The sequence below is a fragment of the Sus scrofa genome, chromosome 13 (assembly GCF_000003025.6).
Source record: "Sus scrofa isolate TJ Tabasco breed Duroc chromosome 13, Sscrofa11.1, whole genome shotgun sequence".
Taxonomy (NCBI): domain Eukaryota; kingdom Metazoa; phylum Chordata; class Mammalia; order Artiodactyla; family Suidae; genus Sus; species Sus scrofa.
The window spans coordinates 39,790,351-39,806,288 of record NC_010455.5 but is presented as its reverse complement, the minus strand read 5'-3'; the positions used below and the strand labels follow the sequence as shown (position 1 = coordinate 39,806,288).

At 47.4% G+C, this 15,938-nt stretch overlaps 1 protein-coding gene across 10 annotated transcripts in view; it reads right to left on the bottom strand.

Annotated features, from left to right (window-relative positions):
• FLNB (filamin B) overlaps nt 1–15,938 on the bottom strand; it is a 149,493-nt gene that overhangs the window by 132,463 nt on the left and 1,092 nt on the right. The gene's annotated exons all lie outside the window — the stretch shown is intronic.

The following is a 15,938-nucleotide window of genomic DNA, read 5'->3' as shown; positions in this document are numbered from 1 at the left end:
CAACCCTTCATGACAGCACACTTTTCCTCCCCTACCCCAGGCAACTACTACCCAAGGTTTGGTGATGATCATTCTCATGAACAAATCTATATGTCTATTACATACTTGAAGCTTTTTATAAACAGTATGACAGAATATGTTTCTTTCTGCAATTTGCCTTTTCTTCCCAACATTGTAAAATTGATTCAGGGTGACATGCTCAGAGAGGCTGCTGACACCTATGGCCATCCCCTTGGCCCATGTCTGATTTCAGCCACAGATACAGTGGGCAGCTCTGTCCCAACTCAGATCTCCTCCCGGGACTGCCAACCTACTCAAGCACATGCCTCTTCTTTTCCCTTTGTGCCCCACCAGACCCGGCATGTGTGGGCACCCAGCCTGGAAGTTCAAAGGAATTCAGGCCTCCATCATGAATGGGATGGAGAGAAGCTGGTGGGTCTCCAGCTTCCTGTCCTTCTCCAGGAGGACAAGTCTAGAAGCAGTCTGTATACTTCTCACTACGCAGCACTGACCTTAATATTGCTTTCTCCTCTTTTCCTGTCTCACTCTCCATCTCTCCTTCCTACCTCCTCCTGAGATCACCTCCCCTCAAAAAGGCATCTCCACCCAGGTGCAGGTGCTTGTGTCCAGCCCATTCTCAGGAGCACCCAAACTAATTAGAGTTTTAGTTTATTCACTTTCATTGCTCTGTATTCCATTTTTATTGACATAATTTTTTTAAAGGCTATGCCATTTATGATGGAATGTGATAAGAAGTTTTTAAGTGATACTTGATGACAAAGAAATTATCATCAAATGATGGAATACAAAACTACACCCAATCTGGCTCCTAAGCTATTTGTAATATGCTATATACACACATGTTGAGAAAACCAGAAGGGAATGTTAATAGTTCTTTGATTATCTATGGACAGTAAGATTATAAGCAATTTTCTTTTTTCTTTTTTTTTTTTTTTTTTGTATTTTTGCCTTTTCCAGGGCCACTCTGGCGGCACATGGAGGTTCCCAGGCCAGGGGTCTATCGGAGCCACAGTTGCCAGCCTACACCACAGCCACAGCAACACAGGATCCAAGCTGCATCTGTGACCTACCCCACAGCTCATGGCAACACTGGATCCTTAACCTACTGAGCGAGGCCAGGGATCGAACCTGCAACCTCATGTTCCTAGTTGGACTCGTTAACCACTGAGCCACGATGGGAACTCCTAATTTTTCCTTTTTTATTATTTTTATGCAATTTTCCCATTTCTAAGCAAAAGCATATAGCACTCCTAACTAGGAAAAGCCAACAAATGCTTTACAAATTATTTATATTTTACAAATGATATATGATCAGCAGGATTCCTGCCATAAATCTGCCTGGAGGAGGAGGTCTTGCAGAAGGAGACAGGCATACGAAAGGGACCTAGTGGGGAGGGGCAGGGAGAGCAGGGTATGGGCATGGCCCCTGGATATGAAACAACAGAGCTGGGGAGGTAGACAGAGAGATGAAAGAAAAAGCCTGTGGAATAAGACACACACCTTCTCCATCTCACTCCTCCTGACCCCTAAGCAAGTCTATCCCCTTTTCTGATGCCACTCCCTACAACCGGCCCACCCAGCATCCAGCCCCTTTGCCCCTTCTGGAAGAGTTCTGACAGGAGTCTGGACCTACCCCTCCCAACAGGATCTGTGCACCTTCAAGGAAGTGACTCTACCCTCAACTCTGGAACAGGCCTCAAGGTCTGAGGGCAATCCACCCCCACTTGCCAGACACTGGTTCAAACATAGCCACGTGATCTAATTTGGGCCCATGAGACAAAAGGAGGGATCTGTTGACAGCTTCTGGGAAAGTTGCTCTTGGCTCATGGGGAACCCCTAGGAACTGTCTCACAGGAAGAAATCTCTGCTACGAGGTGAATATGCCTTAGAACCAATGAAACCAAGAGAGCAGAAACCCAAAGAAGCTGGGTCGGAGATGACATCACTGAGTCACTGCATCCCAGAAATCCACAACCCACTCTGTCCAGACTTGCCAGCCTGAGTCAATTTCCTTGTAAGTGGGCCAGTTTGGGGTCCCATTCCTCACAGCTTAAAGGATTCTAAATGCTCCACCTTCCCCTTGAGGGTCTTCTTACTGTCCATTTCCTCTATATTCGACCCGCACACAATGTTTTAGAGGTCATGGCACCATTTGTCCCAAACCCCATACTCCTTCTGAACGGCCTAATGCCAACCAGCATGATCTAACTAAACCCCAAATCTGACATCCCCCTTCACCTCACTCACTGCCAGCCTGACCCTTTCAAGCAAAAAAGTATGGGATTACCTGTTAGCACTTTCCTAGTACTTCCCACGTGGCAAGTAAGTTACAAAATTTAGCTCAGTATGTCATCACACCCATTCTTGCAGGTAGAAACTATGATTATCCACAGTTTACAGGTGAGAACACTGAGCACTGGGGCTCAGAGAAACCATGTAACTCAATTGTACATCACATAGTAAATCTCAGATTCAACTTCAGAGCTGCCTGACTGCCAAATTCTTGTGCTTTTTTAAAAATTAACCTTTTTTTTTTTTAAGGGCCACACCCATGGCATACGGAAGTTCCCACGCTAGGGGTCCAATCAGAGTTGCAACTGCCAGCCTACATCACAGCCTTAGCAACACCAGATCTGAGCCGTGTCTTGGACCCACACCACAGTTCTTGGCAACGCTGGATCCTTAACCCACTGAACAAGGCCAGGGATCGAACCTGCATCCTATGGATACTAATTGGGTTCATTTCTGCTGTGCCACAATGGGAACTTCCATAAAATTAACTCTTATTTACAGTTCTATATATCTCTGCAGGTTCCCACATTTTTTATCATTTCCTTCTTCTTGAAATGGGGGGGGGGGGTTGGTTTGTTTTTGGACACACCAGAGGCATGCGGAAGTTCCAGGGCCAGGGAGCCACAGTAGTAACAATGCTGGATCCTCAACCCACTAGGTCACCAGGGAACTCCCCAAATCCTCACTCTTACCCACCTCCCAGAAACCCTAAGGAAGCAGGCAGTGCCCTGGGGTAGCTGAAGGACAAATATCAGACTCAGCCTCATACCCTACTATTTCAGAGCATAGCATTCATTCCTGGAGACTAGCCTAAGGTAATTTAGAGATCCAATCTTGGTGTCTATCTTGCTTTGCAGAAGCTAGATACTAATGTGGGGGAGGGGGTGTTACTAAGAGTACATCAGGCCATTTTGTTTTATCTCATCTATTTACAGTTGACTTGGACTCCAAGAGAGGTCTAACTCAAATCAGGCTCTAGGGAGGAAAAGTTGGTTACCATTATATAAAGGGTTAAGATGGATTATTACTGTAACACTGTAAGAACAATGATATGATTTTAATATATTTAGTTTCTCTAGAATCATTCTGGGCTGAAATAGGTTTATTGTTCATTTCAAAACAAAAAAACTCAAGAAAAAAATCATTTTCTCAACTCATTTGTAAAAGACCCCTATGCCCATGACAGATGTAAATCTGTGGTTTTTTAACTGAACTACTGCAAGCCTGTTCTGTCCTTCATTTACAGTCAACCTATTCTTATGACTGCCTCTCCCACTGGATGCCTGGAGTCCCAATCCCCCTGTGCTCCTAGGGGCTAGCATGCTGTAAAGGCTCCGAAAACATGTGGGGAACAGAGCATCTATACATACTACTCTGAGCTAGCAGTGACGCTCTGTCAGTCAGTGCCTTTGCATCACAGAGAAAACTTTATTCTTCTTCCAATTCTTTCTCAACCCTTCTGAGTAGGTCAAGAAGAAAGGCTCATTGTGCCTGTAGCTTGCTTTGAACACCTCTCCATCTCTAGCTAATTTTCCTTTTAACCAAAAGAGCAGGCCTCCTGCTGAGAAGAGGCAACTGCACCAGCTGGGATTTAATAACACTGTTTTGGCTTTATTTATGGTTACCTTCGATTTACCTAGTGACACTGCTTTTCCATTATGATAGTGACTGACACAAAGTGTCCTTTTTAAAAACATCTGTTTTACAAGTGAGTCAACTGCAGGGTAATGAGTAAAAATGAAAGATCCATGGGATACCGCAAAAATAATAAAGGTGATTCCTTTACAAATGACTGAATTTGGGGAAACACAGATCTAGGCCAGCTCTCCCATTTCACAGATGGGCAAAACATGCTGAGAGAGGGAGGTAAGCCCTCTAGAAGGCCCCAGTGATGAAAGATGCAGGCCTGGACTACAATCCAACTATCTGGGTCCTGCCATCTTCCCAGGATCTGAAATCCTGCCAAATTCAGCTTGCTCTGGGCCTTTCCCAGGACCAGAAACTGGTCTCTAGAAGCACAGTGGGTTAACACCTGCTGATCTTACTGATAACGCCTGATGGTCAACTTTAATAGCTAGTGAAACAAAAGCCATTGTGTAATGGTTTAAATTTTTGCTCTGTCACATGGAAACAGCACCCAGGCTGACTAATATCTTCCCATCATTAAAACATAAAGATCCACATTAGTCACTCACTCAAGTAAAACCCCCACAAATTCTACCTTTGGGAAAGGTGCTGGATGTTCCCTGCTCCCAACAAAAGATGACATAACAATGAAACTCCCCTAAAAGGCTGCAGTATTAGAAATCTGGCCCAAGCAAGGACACAGCAGGGTGACTATGCTCAAGTGGCAACTGGGGTAAGAAGGTAGTGACATCACACACAGATTCCCTGTCTGGGAAAAGACCAGCATATCCCTAAAAAGGACAAAGAATGATGTCTGCCCCCAACCTCCCACATACCTCTGTTCTCAGGAGCCACAGAATCTGCTGTTGCCTGCCACCTTCACTGTAGCCCAGCAACCTTGATGCTGTCTGTACAGGATGGTGTGACCCCAGGAGTCCACTTTCCAAGCACTACTGTAAAAATGTTGTCACCAGCTCTGTGACAAGAGATTAGAGTTCCTGTGGTGGCTCAGCAGAAACGAATCTAACTAGCATCCATGAGGAGGTAGGTTCGATCCTTGGCCTTGATCAACGGGTTAAGGATCCAGCATTGCTGTGAGTTGTGGTGTAGGTCACAGATGCAGCTCGGACACGGCATTGCTGTCCCTGTCGGCATAGGCCAGGGGCTACAGCTTCGATTCAACCCCTAGCCTAGGAACCTCCACATGCCATGGGTTCGGCCCTAAAAAGACCACACCCTAGGCAGCCCCACCATAAACCCAGATTTCAAAGGGCCAGAGCTAAAAGGGAGAGAAGGCGGTGGCCAGGGCAGACTGGAGGAGTGAGATTAGGAGCAGTGGGGAAGTAGCTGGTATATACCCTGCTTGGTTCCAGACTGAAAGTACCCAAGGCAGTCAGCACAGCCTCACCTCCAGCATGGTTGCTCTCTTCATCCTTTTGGATTAAGGCCAGAAAAGGGAAAGTGGGAGGGGTGGGGCTTCACAGTAATCACCCAATGCTAACACTGCAATAGCAGCAGCTGGCATTTACTAAGCACTTTCCTATGAAGAGGCGTGGTGCTAAGGGCTTGAGATGCACTTTCTCTTTAAACCCTGGAACTCAGAGCATTTTATCATCACATTTTGAACAGGAAAGATGGCCTCCCAGAGGCAGAATGGTGAACTGGGCTCAGCCAGCTCTCAAGGGGCAGAGCCAAGACTTGGACCCCTTTGCAAGCACATCACCTGGATGTTACAGCTGCTTCCATGAAAACATCAGGGAAGAAGGAAATGGGAATAAAGGACATTCTAAAAGAGGCAAAAAAGAAGGATGAAAGAAAAAATGGGGGAAGGGGGAAGAAAGGAAAGGCAGGCAGGCAAAGGATATTGGTTAAAAAAACAAAAACAACCAAAAAAACTCCATTAGTCAAATAGGGAGAAAGAGAAAGTGGGGGAAGATGTTAATAACATTTGGTACCTGTTTTCTACCCTTAAAGGAAGCTTGGAAGGAAGACCAGGAAACGCTACTGGCCCACGGTGCCTACCCTCAAAAACCCAGGCGATTCTTCTGAAAACAGCCCATTAGGTAAGAGGCATCTGATCAATTTCTGAATATATTCCCACCTACCTTTCCCTTTATAAAATAATTAGGTCACAGCTTCCTCCAAGCTGAAGGGGCCACCACAGGCCCAGGAATTAGAAGGGGGAAAAGGGATGAAGGCAATGACCACCACTTATGGGGCACTTAACGTCTGCCAAGGGCTACCGCAAGTGCTTTGTAGGGATTCTATCATTTATCGTCAATAATACCAAGAGTGGAATGGAATGTAGCTGAGGGCACAGAACCTGGGAGTTGTGAAGCAACTTGCCCCAAATCTCCCAGTGGTCTAACTGACCCATACTCTTAAGCATCCTCAGGAAATGGCTCAATCTGTATTGAAAGTGGTTTACATTCTATCTCCTTTGCCTCACACAAGACCAAGACAGGATGATTCCATGGGTCTGGTGTCCTAAGGGCTATTGAGAAAATCATCTTTCCAAAAAACCCCTAAGACTTCAGGCAGGCAGGGGTTAATCAAGTTGTCCAACCACATTGTTAGGGGCACATTTGAGACATATTTCAACTGCCAGTGGAGCTAAGCCACTAAAAGGTAAAGGAGTTTCTGTCCTGGGCTAACCATGAGGGAAGGTCACAATGTAACCAAAGATAACAACTACTATTAAGAGATCCTGGTGGTTCCAATAAAAGTTGGTCCTAAAAACTTTTAAGAGACAGAAGTGGCTGGAATAGCCCCACTCCATGGTTGACCAAAACATATTTCTAGACGAAGGGAGACTTGCAAGCCATGATGAGTCTCCAATTTTAATGCTGGCCACAGCTCAGCATTCACTCAAGCATGAATCTTGTTACAACCATCGGTATGACCAAAATGATTTCACAAAATGTTTCCACCAGTCCATAGGCTCTTTCTCCTAAGAAAACACATCTCCCTCTTCCCCATTTTGACCAAAAGGGAATATGTTTCTTTGTAAGTTCTCTATGTTCTTGCAAACTTTTTAGTTTTACAAAGAACTACAAATGCAACTTTTTAATATTAAAAAAAAAAAAAAACTTATTATGGAGTTCCCGTCATGGCTCAGTGGTTAACGAATCCCACTAGGAACCATGAGGTTGTGGGTTTGAGCCCTGGCCTCACTCAGTGGGTTAAGGATCCGGTGTTGTGGTGAACTGTGGTGTAGGTTGTAGACGCGGCTCGGATCCCGAGTTGCTGTGGCTCTGGCATAGGCCGGTGGCTATGGCTCCAATTCGACCCCTAGCCTGGTAACCTCCATATGCCGTGGGAGTGGCCCAAGAAATAGCAAAAAGACCAAAAAAAAAAAAAAGAAGAAGAAGTGAATTTCAAAGACACACTGAGCTGACTGCGTTCCTTTGGGGATTAAAACCCCAGGGCAGAGTTTGAATCATAGTCTGCCACATTCTCACTGGCTGATCTGGGCATGCCTCAGTTTCCTCGTCTGCAATAATGGGGGTTATTGAAATAACCACAGCTCAGAGTTGCAAAGAGGTTTCATTTAGCTATAATTGAAAGGCATTAATCACAATGCCTGGTACTGGTAGGCAATATATATTCCCTGTTAATAAGAAAACAAAACAAGGTGTTCTACTGGAACCCTAGACCCAGCTGCCCACTGCACAAAATTCCCATTTCTCTATAGGCTGCAAAGGACCACTATTTTGCATTTCTTGGAAGCAAATGTATTGTAAACAAGACAATGTACCAGTTATTATTCAACCCACTATGCTAGAGACTGTTTATTTATTCGATAAATTACTTATTATATTCCTCCTAAGTGCCAAGTTCAGAGCCCCAGAGTTGAACAAGAGACACTGCCTGCCTTTGGAACAGTCGTGAGCTAGTGGCAGAACAAGACAGGCAAGTTAGATCAATACAGCTCATCAAGCCATGGCCCTGGGGCGGTGGGGGAGCCACGGGTGTCCAGGAGAGGGCCTCATGCCCTCCAACCTTGGATGTGACTCCCAGTGGCTGCCAAACAAAAGTGCCCAGAAAAGGGATAGGAGAGGCAATTAAAGCAAGAAATGCAAGCCCCACAGGAAGTGTAATGTGACACCTAGCTCACTTCCTATAAAGGATTCCCCAGCAGGAGAGGCATTTCCCAGATGCCAGCTTGCCTCCTTTTAGTAAAGATGAGGAATGTGACGATCCACTGCCCAGGTGCTTGCAAGCCAGGATCCACCAAGGCCCCTTCTCCTAGAACACTTTCTGGTTTCTGCCTGTACCCCACCCCATCATGGCTGGAAGCCACACGGAGCCCAAACCCCCCCACCCCCCACCCCAAGCAGCATATCCTTGGTCTTCCAGCCTTTACCTCTTCTAACAAGGAATCTTATAATCAGAACTGCCAAGTCACAAGGGCCTTTAAGGTCTGAGCCCCAAGGCCTCACTACCTGAGGTCTCCTGGGGCAGCAATGCCTGGTCCCCCACCTCTGGCCTACTTCACCCAATCAAGGAAACAATATCTTTGTTCTTGAGCAAGAAACACCAGGCTGAGCCATGATCCCAGCAGGCTGCGGAATGCTAAATAATTTTTGTTCCCTCAGAATATCTGATAAGTCTCTTCAGGGAGGTGCACACAAGCAGTGCAGTACCAGCATGATAAGAACTTGATTATTTTCTTAGAGGTTGCAGAGGAGATGGCAGAATCTTATTTTAGCCACTGAGAATCCTTTGATATCCCAGACTACCCAGGATGCTTGCCTCTGCCTGGGTCACAAGCACCATGAGGCCGAAGGCAGCACCACTCCTGTTTGTCAAAGGAAAGCTGACTCCTGCTCGCCTCTTTTAATCTTAAAATCTGAATTTATGGGCCGCAGCAAATTTACATAGTCCTCACCACAAACCCCACCCATTTCCCTATAGCTCGAAAGCCAAAATTCCACACTTGGTTCCAAATAATTTCAACCTCTTTGGTCGCCTTTATATCTGAACGGAAATTCCAGAAAAGTTGTCTGGCATGGCAAAAGCTGACCAGCCTTATGAAAATACCCAGAAAGGTGACCCATTTAGTCAAAAGAGCTTTCAGATCTCCATGAGAAAAGGAATTCATGCCAGCATAAAGGGCCTTCAGAGAGGGAGAACAGGAGTGTTGTGTTAACGCCCAGACCTTTCAACAAGCCAGCCCTGCGATTTCTGGGGAGGCTGAGCCAGACCAGCTTTCTCTCTCAGGAGCTGTGCAGCAGAAGCCCTTGGGGACGCCAGTTCAGCTCTGGAGCATACAGATAGGTGCCGTGGTGCACAGCAAGATGCCTGCCCACAAGCCTCCTTGAACATGAGCAGGGAGCCGCCAGCTGCTTGTGCCAGGGCTGCCAGACTGACAAAGCTGAGTGCCAGCCAGGAAAGAAAGGTTCTGCTCAGCGGCAAGCACCACCCAACACACCCTCCGGCCAGTTAATGTTTACAGGTAGCAGAAGGAAAGGACATGGGTGAGGTCATTGCTGACAGAGCACATCTGTGCCAATGGCAACTGTCACTGAGGATCTCCCAGCACAGCCAGGTCTCAACGAACTAACCCCACCCACCTGCACAAGTGGTGGGCACTGCGAGCCCCACAGGACTGCAACCAGGAGGAATTCCAGGGACATCTCCTCGCCTCTGGCTTGCAGGCCTCACAAAGAAAGTCCTGCCTGGCTCCCCAAAGCAGCCTTCAGCTGCTCCCTGCAGTCCAGACCTGCAGTGAAATCACTGCCCCTGAGAAAGAATCAGAGAATTTTCTCCAGAACTGGAAAGAAGCCCCCGCCCACCCCATTAAAGCTCAAACATGAGCCCCCAAAAGCTGTGTTTTGTAGAAGGAAATTTCAATTTCACGTTAATCAAGCTCAAATGATTAAAGTTTCAAGCAAAATAAAAATGAACAGGACTAAAGCAATAGAAAGACTCTTGCTACAATATATCTCACTTTACAAGTGTGAACCCAACTTCGACATAAAACAACTGTACAGCTTAATGCAGGCAAGCATCTTGCCTTGGCATGTGAATTGAGATCTCAGCCTCAGCTTTTTCATCTGTAAATTGGAAATAGAAATAAAGCCACTCCCTCTGCAGGATTCATAAGGGAAAGGCACTTAGGACAATGCTTGGCCGACAGTAGGCATTGGGAAATAAAGCGCTAAGACATTATGTTAGAGGATGCATGTGCCCACCCTGACATTTGACGCACGAATGGCATCATCATGGACATTCTGGGTACCAAGAATTGCAAAAGAATATGCAGAAGAAGACAACTATCCTCCTTGCCAAGCTGTCTACCTGTGCCAGGTTTTGATGATGAGGGAAGGAAGTCAGTCGCTCTGTCAAAACGAGATACTCTCTTCCTAGACTAGGGACTCAATTTCCCAGAAAAGTGAGCCAGACACCTTAAAAATACAAGGCCACTTTCCAAGCCCCAAAAGAGGAAAGTACTGCTGTTTATCACACAATAACCTGAGTCAATGTGGTGATTATTGAACACGTTTAATGAATAACTAGATTTACAACAGTAATGTAAAATGGCTTATAGGAGAACGTCATGAAAGGCAGTTTTAATGTTTGTAAGAGCAGGCAATAGCATGCATTTAGATGGAAATGGCTCATTCCATTGGATTTATTCATTTGGTTCAACTTGGTGGTGGAAGGAGTTATAATTATAGGTCTACCCCCTTAACAGAGGATAATTAAAGATGAAAACTAAATGCAGAATAATAACAACAGGGGAAAAAAAGAAAAATGAAATGTAGAACTGCAGGTCCTGAGAGACCTTGAAATAGGGTATAAGCACCCTAACAGACAAACATTTTAAATGAAGTCCCCAGTGATCTTTGTGTGTCTGAAGGTTGGAGGACACTCCTTGGTGACTTATCCCTCCTCTCTGCTGAGCAGTAAGGCATGCTGGGGACATGACTCTCATTATTCCCATGGCCCTAGCAGTGAGCCTGGCTCAGAGTTGGTCCTTCATACATTTGTTGAATGAGGAAAGGAAACAAGGAAGGATCTTGAGGGATCTTCATCACAGGTTCCAAGCTGGGGGGAAGGGAAGAGCTAACAGACCACGTGACAGTAGCAGGATTAGCCAGCGATTAGGTAGAAGACAAGACAAAGTCCACACCATATTAATAATGACAGTGCTAGCCTTATGCTGTAATTTAACCAAATCAAATCTAATGCTCTCTGCATTACACATGGGGAAACTGAGGCTCAGAAAGGTTAACACAGTAGACCAGAGTTGCACAGTAGTTAGGGGGAAGAATGGGGATTAGAATCCCAGCACTCTAGCTTCAGGCTAGACTAGCTTCAGATTATGTGCTGACCTGAAGGCCACTTATAGAGAAAACAGGATGACGTGGTACCCTGGCCATGGAGCCAGGAAGGCAGGGCCCGAAGACTCCAAACCTGAGCTTCTGCTGCCCAAGGAACAAGGCAGCCATCCTTAACTAACCTATGACACAGCCTCACAGCAAAGAACCAGGACGCCCCTCCCTGGGTGGGGGGCGGGGAGAGAGTGTCCAGGAGACATAATTTGGCTCCAAATCAAAGCTCTCCTTCAGCACAGACTCTCCAAGAATAAAGGCAGCTGCTGACTGGCACGCTGGCCCCACCATTGCTGGAGGAGCCTGCAGAGGCCCAACTGCCATCTGGAAATGATTTGGCCCATAGATTCCTGAACGAGTGGGAGGTTGGAATGACCAGCCGCTCTGAGCTCCCGTCCAGCTCTCAGAAACAAAGCTGGTGTGAATGCGCCCTAGAGGCAGCCATAACATAACCAAGGGTCACCCCCTTCCAAGGAGTGGACACCCTCTGGGCAGTCCAGAATGCGATTATAGCAAGTAGAATCAACATTAGCCAATCAAGCTGGTCTCCTCAGTGTGGTGCCAATTTTAAATATCCTTTCAGCGTGCAAACCCTCCAGCATGACTTTTGAGAATATCACTGGACAGCATCTTATTTAACAAACACACAGCACCAACTATGTGCCACCAACTGTTCCAAGCACTTTAAAAAAATATTAACTTGTTTAGTTTTTACAGCAACCTTTTAAGGGGGTAGTTATTATCCCCATTTAAGTGATAAGGAAACCAAGGCACAGAAGTTTCTTCATAGCTACTTAGTAGCAAGTAGGATTCTAAGAATGCTAGCTCTTAACTAGCATACTGATTTGTTACTATGTTACAAATGGTCCAGAACTTGTTAATTCTGACAAAGCCTGCTACTTTGCTACTTTTTAAGCATTCTCTGGATGTGAACTACAGTGCCTAAAAGATACACATGCATTTGCTAAATAGGAAAGGGCAGAATTTAGGATTCTTTGTGCATCATTTTGGTGGGGGTGTGAAAATGGGAAGGAAAACAGGGTGAGTGGCTCGGTGACCCACCACCCTGGAAACTCTGCCCAGTGACCCAAGGTCTTGGGAACAGGCACCGCGCCTGCTCTGGGGCGCTGGCCTGGCACAGGCACCTTAAGTAAACATCAGGGTCAGACCGCATCCTCTAAAAAGGAAAGAATTCCTTTTTTGTAAAGGATCAAACCAAAACACGCTACCCAAACTTCTAGGCAGCCTTGGTTGTCATTCTTGGGCTAGAAGTCCCCTTTTTCTCCAAGTTGGCTGGGTTGCCCAGTGTCGGAAAGGCTTTTGGAAAAACAAGTAAATAAAACTGCCAGCTCCTGGCAGACAACTAGAATTGAATATGCTGAGGCCTCACTATGAACTGCCCTGGGTATAAGAATGAGTGCTTCAAGTTTGGGATGGAGCCTAGGATGGGCCCACCTTACAAGGAATCACTAACATCAACAGCCAGGGCTTTCTTTCGGTGAATTTTAAGCAGAAAAGCCACAGTGCTCTGGCAGCCTTTGACCACTTCATGTCTCATAGCTGGCGCCTATACACAACTCTAATGATTCCCACAACATACATTGTTGGGAGTTATCCAAAATATACAAAACTCTATATTCATTCAGATACCTCCACAGATTATGGAGTGAAATGATATCCAGAAGGTAGCAGGAAATCTCAAAAAAAAAAAAACAAAGCAAAAAAAACAGTGAAGACAGGGCAGCCATCCCCTCCACACAACATGCAAGATGCAAACTGATCCTGCTCACCTCCTGACATGACACTCATCTCATGGACCCTCATCAGAGTTCAGAGGATTAATTTCGCTCCTCACATAATAAAGTCTCGCTCAAAGTGTGGATATCTAAACACAACCCCAACATTCCAGACTTGCAAAACCTAGTGTTCCCATGAGCTTTCTGGTAAGGGGAGAGGGGCTGTATTTTACTCATTTCTGATACTGAAAGGTAGGTCAGTTAAGGACCAATTTCAACAACTCAGCACAGCTGGGTTCCCATCAACACTTACCAGCTGGGTGACCTCCACAAGTGACTTCACTCCCATTTCCCCAACTTTAAAAAGATGTAATAATACTAACAACAACCAAGGCAATAACAACAACCATTTTCTAAGCACTTGGCCAGGATTGGGGCCAGGCCTTAACCCTTCCAGGGACTTGCCGAAAGCAAATAAAGACAAAGAAACCAGAACTGGAGGTGATTCAATGAAGTGATCAATGGAACACACTAAAGGCCTAGCAGCTGCCCCCAAACGGGAGCTCCTATCCTTGTCAGCACAATGCAACATAGCATAAGCACTGAATGCCTGAACTGAGGTCCACCTGGATGTGAATTTTTTTCTGAAGGGCCTTTACCCAGCACAGCCCCAGGGAAGAGGCCTCAGGCATTACCCTCTTAGGAGTCCTGGCACTTGGCAAGTCTTTCTCAGCCTCCAGAGGCTGGAAAACCTGTTTGTTGGAAGATCTTTCTGGAGAACAACTAGGCAGCCAATGATAGGAGTCATAAATGGTCACACCCTTTGACCCAGAAATGCCACTCTGGGGAATAGGATCCAAGAAATCATTTAAAAGGAGAAAATAGGAGTTCCCATCATGGCACAGCAGAAATGAATCTGACTAGGAACCATGAGATTGAGGGTTCGATCCCTGGTCTCGCTCAGTGGGTTAATAATCTGGCGTTTCTGTGGCTCTGGCGTAGGCTGGCAGCAATGGCTCTGATTAAACCCCTAGCCTGGAAACCTCCATATGCCGCAGGTGCAGTCCAAAAGACAAAAAAAAAATAAAGAAATAAAAGGAGAAAATAAAATAAAACAATATAAATTGTGGTGGGAAGAGGTCCATAGCAAGAAGCTGCCAACAATCCACAGGCCACAACTGGGGAAGGGGAGGCTAACCCTGGAATGTCAGGAAAAGGGAAGAAGCTATGGCCTGGGTGGGTTCAGGAATGAAAATCACAAGGATCAAGTAGAAACATGTAAGGGACCAGACAAACTCTAGAATGAGACCCTCAATTTCAGGGCACCAAAGGGAAGCCATGCGGGAGGCAGCTGCAGACTCTGTCAACAGTTGGTAAAGTGGGCAGTCCAGGATTTTCTGGTGCTGTGGTCTGATGTTTGTTTTGGTTTTTAAGATTTCTTGCCATGCATGTTTGGATACTCCTGGTTTACTTTAAGTTTCTTTGTTCAGTTAATTAAATAAATACACATTTTTCAGGCAAAGAACAAGGGATCCAAGTTGAGCCCTGTAGCCCTGGAGATTCCTCAGTGGGAAAGCTGGTTTCTGAAAAGGAAAGAATTCCAGGAGAAATCTGAGGTTCCCCCTTCCCTCATTACAGAAGATGGGCCCCCAAAAGAAGAGAGCATGCCACACAGCTTCCTTGTGCAGGGAAGCCACCCTCCAGAGGGAGGCTGACGGGGCGGTGGCTGCTGCCTGGGCCCAGGAAGCAGCCCCACCTGCCAGGACAGGTGTGGGGGAGGGTGGGGAGAGGATGAGGAGACTCAGCCCAGAGGGAACCCCTTTTAGGCTGGAAAGTCCCAGCAGTCACACCCAATGCCCCTCCTTCCTGTCAGGGGGTTAATAGAAGGCCTGGCCTCCTCAAGAAGGGACCCTAGACCCAGGCCTGGGCCAGCTGCTCAATGGCAAGAGGCTCACCTGGCAGAACATGCATACAATGTATGTGCACACCACGCTGTGCACAGACTGCACATATACTCACAAACGCACACTACACACCCCTGACTCCTACCCTTACAACCCACACCCTCAGCAGCCTTATGACCCTGCGGGAAGCCCTCCACTAGCCCTGGTCCTAGCGGGGACCTCACCCTCATCACTCCTCCCCAGCCTTGGGGGGAGAGGAACCCAACGCCAACTCCCTCCCTCCTCTCAGGAAGACCCTGGTGTGGGGAGGGCGGGGAGAGGAAGGCCAAGTCTCCTTTAATTGTCACCCGCTTCCTTCAATTCTCGGCTAGACCCTCTCTACTTCCATAGCCCTGGGCAAGCCCGTTAACCCTCTGGACCCTCTTGTCTTACACGCCCCAACTCACGGGGTGTGTAAGGACCGAGTTAACAGGAGGCTGTTGGCACACAGCGCGCACTAGCTCCCTACAAGCGGCCGCTACCGCCGCCGACTCTCAATAGTATCTTCAGAGGCGAGAGCTGGCTCAGCTCGCAGCGCGGGGCCAGAGCGAGCGCGAATGCCACACCCCCGGGCTCCCCTTCCGGAGACGGCGAGGGAGGGTCCCAGGCCCCCGTCTCCACCTAGGCGGCAGGGCCCCAGTTTCGGAGCACACTCCCTCCCCAAGGCCTCCGCACCTGGCCTCCGAGCCAACGCCCATCAGGCGACCGCCCAGCGCATCGGCCTGGGCGCAGCTGGGCGAGCGCTCCAGGGAGCGTCTGACTAGGGCCCCACCCCCGGGGACTGCCGACCAGAGGTTTCCAGTCCCCCAGCTTCCGCAGGGGCACCCCAAGTGCCACAGCCCGCACTCCCCCCAAGCGGCCCCAACATGAACCCTCAACCCATCGCCCGCCAAAGGCGCACGGCCCCGGCGCAAGGCAAGGAACTATCACTGTAAGACAGCACCCCAGGGAACGGCATGCAGGAGGGTGCCTAGGTCCCC